This window comes from Lygodium microphyllum, chromosome 1 (genome assembly GCF_053477565.2).
Source record: "Lygodium microphyllum isolate KBCC chromosome 1, Lygodium_microphyllum_v1.1.10, whole genome shotgun sequence".
Classification (NCBI taxonomy): Eukaryota; Viridiplantae; Streptophyta; class Polypodiopsida; order Schizaeales; family Lygodiaceae; genus Lygodium; species Lygodium microphyllum.
The window spans coordinates 49,943,288-49,953,469 of NC_141135.1; the positions used below are offsets into that span (position 1 = coordinate 49,943,288).

The following is a 10,182-nucleotide window of genomic DNA, read 5'->3' on the forward strand; positions in this document are numbered from 1 at the left end:
CAAGTCTACCAACATTCTTGGGACTGATGCCAGGAGGCATATTCCACAATGGATTCTGTGAGGTTTTGCGGTGGATTTCGTAAAATTATATTTATTTTTTGGGGCTCGTACACAAGGTAGATTCCTTGTGTGAAAAGTTGATGGGGATGCCTGTCCTTTTCGGGCGTCACATTAATTTAATGTGCAAGTGGGTGATTCCATAGCCGGTGATTCAGCAGAATACATATTTAAATTCATGGATGTTTATGAGCTTAGAGTGCGCACTCATATTAAATTAAGGTTAGGGTAGAGTTCCAACCTATTTATTTATTTTGTAGCTGAAGACTACTAGGTATTCACTTTTGTCAGTTTAATTTTATTATTTTCTAACAATTGTGAATGCTTCAATTGATGTGTAGAGCAGGCGAGAGTGGTTGTGGGAAGCATTGGACAATAGCGTGTATTCAAGTTATTTAGAAGAAATTATCATTTTATATGGATGGGCGTTGTCGTATTGCTGCGCATTCGAGGTGTGAAAACCACCCAAAAGTTTTGTGTGTGATTTGATACTTTGTACATACTTAGTCGTTATGTTTGCTCTTTCATTCTATGCAGAAAATATAGTAAAGAGGGTTTGGAGCAAGAGGAATTAATCAACAATGCTCTGGTTGACATGTATGCTAAATGTGACGTAGAAGAACATGGAGTTTTTGATAGATTGGTAACTCGAGATGCAATCTCATGGGCTACACTTATTTCAAGATATGCCAATTATGGGCTTTGTGAGGAAGTACTAAATTATTTCCAAGAGATGCAAATTGAAGTACATTGGTGGATATGTATGCCAAATGTGGGAGCTTGCTTGATGTTCAGTACACCTCAGAATGGTTCAATACAGCTGGTAGGAGCATCAAGACAGGCTTGATTGCGAGTGTCATTGTATCACAGTGGACTTGGGCAGCTACTATTTTGCAAAGCTCTAATGTTGCATGGGAGTATGGTGTCAGTGGCCCTTTCTGGTCTGCGAGTGGGGATATGGTGAAGAAGACCGAGTTCTATGATATCCTAGGCGTAAGCCCTGATGCGAACCCTCCTGCCATCAAGAAGGCTTACTACGACAAGGCAAGAAGGGTGCATCCGGACAAAAATCCAAATGATCCTCAAGCTGCTTCGAATTTTCAGTTGTTAGGAGAGGCATATCAAGTATTGAGTGATCCTCAACAAAGAGAAACTTATGACAGATATGGAAAATCTTCTCTTTCCAAGGAAAGCATGTTGGACCCTACAGCTGTGTTTGGAATGCTGTTTGGCAGCGAACTCTTTGAGGAGTACATTGGCCAGCTGGCAATGGCAACTATGGCATCTCTAGATTTAGGAACAGATGATCGAGTCAGAGCTCAAGAGAAGATGAAGGAGGTACAAAAAGAGAGGGAAATGAAACTTGTGGAAATTTTGGAGAAGAAGTTAGAATTGTTCGTAAATAATAGACTAGCATTTATAGAATGGGCAAAAGAAGAGGCTCATCGTCTTTCAGAAGCAGCTTTTGGAAAGCCTATGCTGCACACAATAGGTTATATCTACAAGCGACAAGCGGCAAAAGAGCTTGGGAAAAATATATTTCTCATGGGTGTTCCTTTTTTCGCTGAATGGGGCGCAGGGAATCTCGGAATGGGGAGGCTAATTAGCTGATTCAAGAGCTAATTTTGACGATGAAGGGGATCGACTGTGTAGGAAAAAGCAACGCGAATTCAACGGAGAGGGAGGGGAATGTTTTTTTTCAGTCGAAAGGGAGGAGCTTTGAGGGGAGGAGGCAATCAAGTGTGCAGAGGAGGTGAATGATGATTCATCTGAATTTGATTCCTTTGCCACACCAAGAGGGGCACTTCAGCTTCGAGAGCTTCAGCCAGAAGTTATGACAAGCATCGTTGGATGATTCGAGGCAAGCTCTCTCTCCGTCATAAAAAAAGTATTTTTTTTAGGGGAAATGCGGACAGGATGAGCTGCATCCATGACTGTCAAATGTGGAAAGAAGGCATAAGACAGCAATGGACCGGAACAACAGACTGGTGATTATCTCAACACTATGCACTTCATCCTCGTCACGCACGTACCCGTTCTTCCCTACTAATCTAAACGAAGATGCTTCTCTGGTTGCGGAAGACCAAACAGTTCCGTCAGATTGGATTGAGATTGATTATCAGCCACCGACTGGTATGAATACTGCTCAGGAGCCACATGCCCAGACGGAGGCAGTGGGATTAGTTCTCAGCAGCCCCGCCCTTCATCTTTACATGTAACTCTAGCGACTTTGACTGGTCGTCTTGGTAATTTGAATTTGGATTTCGATGGTGGTGGAATCAAGGTGTTGGAGAGCCCATGAAATCAAAATATTATGTTGTGGAATGCGATGCTACAGGGATACGTTGAACAGAATCAGCAAACGATTGAAAGTGAATAAGCGACTGTCAGCCAGAAAAGAAGAAGTTTTATGATGCCGCAAGGCTTGCATCAATACACAACATTATTATGAGTTTTCCTCAAGGGGTATCAGACACAAGTAGGAGAGCGGGATTTGAAGTTGAGTGGTGGAGAAAAGCAACGTGTGGCACTAGCAAGAGCTTTTCTGAAAGGCTCTCCATTAATGTTCTGTGATGAGGCAAGTAGTGCATTAGGTAGCACTACTGAGGCAGAAATTCTCTCAACTTTCAAATCGCTTACACAGAACAGGACAGCAATTTTCATCGCACATCGGTTGATAACTGACTTACAATGTGATGAGATAGTTGAGCACACAAGATTCTCTTGTCAAAAAGGGGACAGTTCCTTTGGGTGCAAACTGTTTTCAGAGATTATTGTATTAAACAACTTCTTACGAGTGCATCTGAATGACATTGATCTATAATTCAGTAGCATTAGTGTGCTGAAAGAAGTAAAAACAGAGTTTTTAGATCTCTGTGAAAACCTTAGCTCTTTCTTGGAGCAATGGAAGGGAAAAACTGTGAAACAGGTTGAAGAGCTCTTGATGAATAGATACAGTTTCCACACAGGATGGACCACAGTTCGAGAAATTAGTAAAGAGACTATATTATAGTTCATGCCTCTTGATTGTAAACTCATTGATAGCAGTTTCCCACACATTCTCGACATCTGAATCCAAGAAGATCACGATAGTGTTGTATACTTGAATTCTAAATTTTTGCACATAGTGTTTGAGGTCAAGGATCTACAAATGCAGCAGAATTAAATTGAGAGGCCTAAAATCAGTGGACTGATCAGATTAGAAGTCATCTTGTATTTTGCAAACTTCATGGCAGTAATATAAATACTATTTGGTATCATTTTCACGTCTTGCTTATTCACATGCTGAATCTTCTATCTTGAAATTATTCAAGGTCCTCTGTGGTCGCGACTTTGCTTTCGAAAACCCTTCGACAACGTCTTAAACGTGGCGCCAATATTTATTTTGACGCACTCATTTATTGAAGCGCTTGACATATATTTATTATTTTGTATGCGCATTGACACATGATTTAAATATTCATTATTGGTTATTGTATTTGGCCACAGCCCGACTCTTAGGGCACCCAACCGCTTTATTCTTTATTTGGACAAAAGCAAACACAAAACCTAAAGCATTCTAATTGTAAATTTGGGCTATTTTTTAGCTTGGAGATGAATAAAATATTAAATACATGCTTTGTGGAGCGCTCACACAAGGCATGGGGAGAGATTGTACCCAATTGGTCTTCTTGCTTCATGTTGTGCAAGTCTATTCTCTTGGATTTTGAGCAAAAAGTAGAGTTCTTTGTTCTTGGGGACCTTCCAACGCTCGCTACGTATGCATACGACATCCGATTTGCGCACCAATGGTATCAGAGTGAAGCTGAGATCAAGGGCTTCCAATTGCTTACCATCTCGTGCGAAGGCGAAGCTCCTGGAATGATCAAGCTCTACAGTCAGTCTCGTGACAATCCGTCAATACCAACGCATTCCTAGTGGTGAAGAACCCCCTGCTACGCTATCGGATCGTGAGGGACCACTCTCTGGAGCGGAGGACCACCTGGGAAGTTCCTTTGCTAAGTCTTATTCTTCTTAGACAAACAGAGTGCCAATTATAATTACTAAATCTTAACAAGCTTATTGTTTAAGATTAAAAAACTTAAGTTTTTAAATTCAGTCGAACGGCAGTGGCACGATGTGCTGAACGGTGCCGATTTCAGCACTGATGTCCTCTCGTCCTAGTCATTTTGATTCAGGCAACAAAAACGTTTTGATTAAAGCTTTAAAAGATCAAGCTTAAAACCTTTTAAGCTTTTAAGCTTAAACTCTCCAAAGCTCCAATCTCTCCCATAACAGGATTTCACACATAATAACTCCCGAGCCGGTTTTTAACCTCTCTGCTAGCCCCTGTTCACACCTGCATTGTGACAAAGACGAATTCCTGCAATCAAAGAATCACCCTTAGATTATATGGAAGACGAATCTGCTTAGAAGAAGGCCCACATTAATTTCCATAACCATGGAGAAGAAAGATTGCTAAAAAGCCACTTTTAAGAAAAGCAAGCCTTGTAAACCCAACCTTGAGCTATGCTCATCCCGCTAATAGGATTTCGAGTGTGTGAGGTTATTTGAAATTTTACAAGATGATCAATCAAAATATGGAAGATTTTATGGCCGAATGTGATTTACCGGAACCAACAATGGAACAAAAACTGGTTCTAATTATGATGCAACTTCAAGAGGAATAAAGAGCACATCAAACTTTGCAAGCTCAATTGGCCAATCTTCAATGATCTATAGCTGATCAAGATGGGCTGCAACCTGAAGATATTATACGACATACGATCGATGTGATACTTGAAGCACAATCTATTCGGAAAGAAGCCAAGATAAGTAAAAGAAATTTTAAATTTCGTACTTTCAATGGGTTCGCGATGGAAAGATTGTACTTGCTTTTATCGGTCAATTTGATTATTATTTCCATCAAGAACAGTATGTCAAAAAAGACAAAATTAAGTGTGTCACTGATCATTTAGTGGACAGAGTGTCCCTATGGTGGACTGTTGCCCGCAAAAGCATTGATTGTCCTACTACTTGGGAGACTTTCCAAAGAATTTTTTGCAGAATTTTCTTCCACCCCAATTCCACGAAAAAGCCATCAAACAATGGGATCTTCTGCAACAAAGAGATCGCAAGCCTATTTCACAATATAGCGAGTGTTTTTGGAATACTTTATTGCAACTTTGAATGCTCGAAGATGTACCTGAGGTGACCCATAAGAGCAAGTTTATGTCTAGTTTGCTTGGTCACTTCTATGCGGAAGTGAACATGTTCAAGTCAATGACTCTTGAGGATGTGATTTCCTTGGCCCATGATGCTAAAGACAAAATTCGAGGATGAGAGAAGTGACCACAATAATTCTCAAACAATGATAATTTCGGTACCAAGCAATTCAATTCTAACTTTCGAAGATTTAACCAAAATCACTTTGTTCCATCTTCATTCTATAAATCTTGGGCACGACCCCCTTCTTTACCATCAAACACAAATCCAAATCCTAAGTCATCTCTTTAGCAAAATCCCAACATTCCTAAACTTCCTGCTATTACCAATAATTTTTCTAAAGCCAAATCCATAGTCTGTTATAAATGCCATCAACCTAGACATCTAGCGGTAAATTATCAATCCAAAAAGCCAACTATTCACATCAACTATTTGGAAGTGACTGAAGATGAAGACCATGAAGAAATGCCTGATTTCATGGAAGATGATGACAATAACGGCACTACTTCAGATACTTTACCAAGTATACCAAATCCCCATTCTTTATTAACGATGAAATGTCTTGTGCATGGTAAAGAAAAGACTATTTTACATGATGATGGGAGCACACACGATTTTATTTCTGCAAAATTGGTCAAAGAATTAAATTTACATATTGTTTCCACTCATTAACGCATCAAGACTACCTTCTTAGGCACTAGATATAATGGAACACAAGAAATACATGACTTAGAAATTAAAATTGGTGATTATATTGAATGTAGAAATTTCTTAGTTGTGCCTCTGCAATCTAGTGACATTATCTTAGGAATGCCTTGGCGTCATCAGTATAATCCCGATATAGATTATTCCATGCATTCAATGAAGATTTATTCTAATGGAAAACAAATCACATTGCATGGTATGCACACTTTTGATAATTTTCCATTGCTTAGTCATACACATGCTAAACATGTGTTAAGAAAAGGTAGCAAATCCTACTTAATCTGGGTGAATGAAATTGAAGTTAAGGAAAATAAGATGCATCCTAGGCATGCACAATTTCTTTCACAATTTAAAGACTGTTTTGCTGCTAACTAACCACCTAGTTTACTACCCACACATCCTGAAGATCATAAAATAGACTTGATTCCAGGTTCTCAACCACCATGTAAAGCACCTTATCGACATAATCAAATTGAACAGAAAGAAATTCAAACTCGAGTTGAAGAATTGTTAACCCGAGGACTCATTAGGCCCAGCAGTAGTTCTCCATTTGGTGCACCTGTCCTATTAGTTAAAAAGAAAAACAACACCTATAGGATGTGCATTGATTATCATGCCCTAAATAAGATCACTATCAAGAATCGATATCCGATCCCTAGGGTAGATGACCTCATGGATAAACTATAAGGGGCTGTAATATTTAGCAAAATAGATCTTAAATCTGGATACCATTAAGTACGACCTAACACATCTGACATTTTCAAAACTGCATTTAGAACTCAATTTGGACATTATGAATTCCTTGTTATGCCTTTTGGTTTAACTAATGCACCAGCCACATTCAGTCATATGATAAATCACATATTTTTGAAACATTAGCATTGTGTCATTGTTTTCTTTGATGACATATTAGTTTTCAGTAAGAATGAGAATGAGCATTATGAACATTTATCTTTGGTTTTCAAATTATTAAAAGAGAATCAATTATATGCTAATCCTGAAAAGAGTGAATTTTTCCAAACACAAATTGAATACTTAGGGCATATTGTTTCATTTGAAGGTATTAAAGTTGACCCTAAAAAGATAGAAGTAATTTTGAATTGGCCGATACCTAAAAATATGCATAAAATACGTTCTTTATTAGGCCTTGCTAGCTTTTATAGAAAATTTGTGAGAAATTTTTCATTGCTTGCATTACCTTTGACAAAATTATTAAAGAAAGGTATTGTATATCATTGGTTTGAAAATCAGCAAGTCTTTTGATTTACTGAAACATGTCTTAACGCAGACTCCTGTATTACAACTCCTTGACTTTAAGTCACTGATGCTAATGGATCTGGAATAGGAGCTGTCCTTATGCAAGATTCCCATCCCATAGCCTACTCTAGCTGCAAGCTTAAACCCTCTGAACTTAAATATTCTACCTATGATAAGGAATTGCTAGTTGTAGTACAAGCTTTACGACAATGGAAGCACTATTTAATGGGATCTAAATTCATGATTAAAACAGACCAATAAAGTATCAAACATCTCCTTAGTCAGCCACAAATCTCTGACCGACATATTAAATGGGCTGCTTTTATTCAAAATTTTCATCCACTTATCCAATACCAATCTGGAAAAGAAAATGTTGTTGCCGATGCCTTGAGTAGAAGACCAACTATTCATAATATCTCTGTGATATCTTTTGATTCCCTTATCCCTATGAAAGATACCTATGTTCAAGGCCCCAATTTTCAAGCTTATTGGAATAGAGTAACTGCCAAGAACTGGATTCCAATTGATTTATTGTCTTATGCTGATGGATTTATATTTTATGAGAAACCCTATGAAAGATAACTATGATCAAGACCCTAGTTTTCAAGCTGATTGGAATAAATTAACTACCAAGAACTAGATTTCAATTGATTCATTGTCTTATGCTGATGGATTTATATTTTATGAGAAAAGGTTATGTGTAATTGTTCCATTTAGATCATTTGTGTTACACGAAATTCATTGTCCCCCATATCAAGGCCATAGAGGTATTATTTCCGCTTTACGTATATTGATTGAAGATTTTTATTGGCCACAGATGGATTCTGATGTTTCTAACTTTGTATTTGAATGTTTAATTTGTTAAAGAGTTAAGCAACACCATGGTAAGCAATATGGTTTGTTAATGCCTTTACCAATTCCTGAAAGACCATGGGAACATATTTCAATGGATTTTATTACTGGTTTGCCTAACACTCAAGTTAATCACGATATGATTTGGAATATTGTAGATCGGTTTAGCAAACATGCATATTATTCCATGCAAGAAAACATTAATTGCATCTCAAGCTGCTCAACTGTTTCTGTAATAATTTTTGGACTACTTTGTTTGCAAACTTAGAAACAAAGATTGATTTTTCATCCTCATTTCATCCCGAAACAAATGGACAAGCAGAAGCTACAAACAGTACAATCTTGGATCTTTTACTTCATTTTGTATATAATAACACTCCACATATAGCTACACAAAAACCACCTTTTGAAATCATTTATGGATATAGACTGCCTACACTTATTACTTCATTGTCAAACAAAGTTAAAGTTGCTGATGATATTGCCAATATGCATGCTACTATTTTTTATGAAGTTAAAGATATGATTGCCAAAGCCCAACAGTCATATACTACACAAGCAAACAAGAAAAGAAAAGCTATGAATTTCATAGTTGATGATTATGTTTGGTTATGAATTGAAAAGCAAAGACTACAAACTGTTGAGAAACATCATGTTGTAAAGTTAGCTCCTAGATTTTATGGACCTTTCAAAATCATTCACAAAATCAATGACAATGCCTTTAAATTAGAACTACCCCAACATTGGAAAATCCACAACACTTTTAATATCAGTTTGTTATGACCTTTCAAAGGCCAATTACCTATCCACCCTGTCTATGAAATCCCTCCTTTGTTAGAAGAAGAAACTGAAATCCTTGAACCTGAGACTATTCTAGATACCAACTTTATGACCACTAGAATTGGCCGTAGATATTCTAGATATTTGGTGAAATTTAAAAATCATCCTGTTGAAGAGGCCCAATGGATGCACGCTCATGACCTAAGTGCTTACCCCTCACTGCTCACTCCACATTGAGCTAATAGCAATTGAAGATGATTGATATCCCACCCCGGGGATATGATGCCAGGAGGCATATTCCATGATGGATTCCGTGAGGTTTTGTGGTGGATTTCGTAAAATTATATTTATTTTCTAGGGCTCGTACACAAGGTGGATTCCTTGTGCGAAAATTTGATGGGGACGCCTGTCCCTTTCGGATGCCACGTTAATTTAATGTGCAAGTGGGTGATTCCATAGCGGGTGATTCCACAGAATACATATTTAAATTAATGGACGTTTATGAGTTCAGAGTGCGCACTCATATTAAATTAAGGTTAGGATAGAGTTCCAGCCTATTTATTTATTTTGTAACTGAAGACTGCTAGGTATTCACTTTTGTCAATTTAATTTTATTATTTTCTAACAATTGTGAATGCTTCAGTTGATATGTAGAGCAAGCAGCAGTGGCGGTTGAAAGCACTAGGCGATAGCGTGTACTCAAGTTATTTAGAAGAAATTATCATTTTTTATGGGCGCATGTCTTAGGTGTAGCACCAATATTTATTTTCACATGCTTATTTATTGAAGCACTTGACATATATTTATTATTTTGTATGCACATGGGCACACGATTTAAATATTCATTATTGGTCATTGTATTTGGCCACAGCCTGACTCTTAGGATGCCCAACCACTTTATTCTTTATTTGGACAAAAGCAAACACAAAAACTAAAGCATGCTAATTGTAAATTTGGGCTATTTTTAAGCTTGGAGATGAATAAAATATTAAATACATGCTTTGTGGAGTGCTCACACAAGGCATGGGGGGAGATTGTACCCAATTGGTCTTCTTGCTTCATGTCGCGCAAGTCTATTCTCTTAGATTTTGAGCAAAAAGTAGAGTTCTTTGTTCTTGGGGACCTTCCAGCGCTCGCTACATACACATACGGCATCCGATTTGTGCACCAAGGGTGTCCTACTCTTGAGGTGCCCTAAGTTAAGTGAAGTGAAAAAGGGCTAGGGGCTATGGTCCCTTGAGTGTTGTGATATTGTGTCATCCTTAGTCTTTTCTTTTCCTTTATTTCTTTTTCTCTTTTTTTAATTTTCTTTCTCTCATTTTTTTG

General features: G+C 37.7%; 1 pseudogene; it reads left to right on the forward strand.

Moving 5' to 3' along the window:
- Positions 1-1,004: 1,004 nt before the first annotated feature.
- On the forward strand, positions 1,005-1,668 carry LOC148041093 (chaperone protein dnaJ 10 pseudogene; annotated as a pseudogene).
- Positions 1,669-10,182: the final 8,514 nt, after the last annotated feature.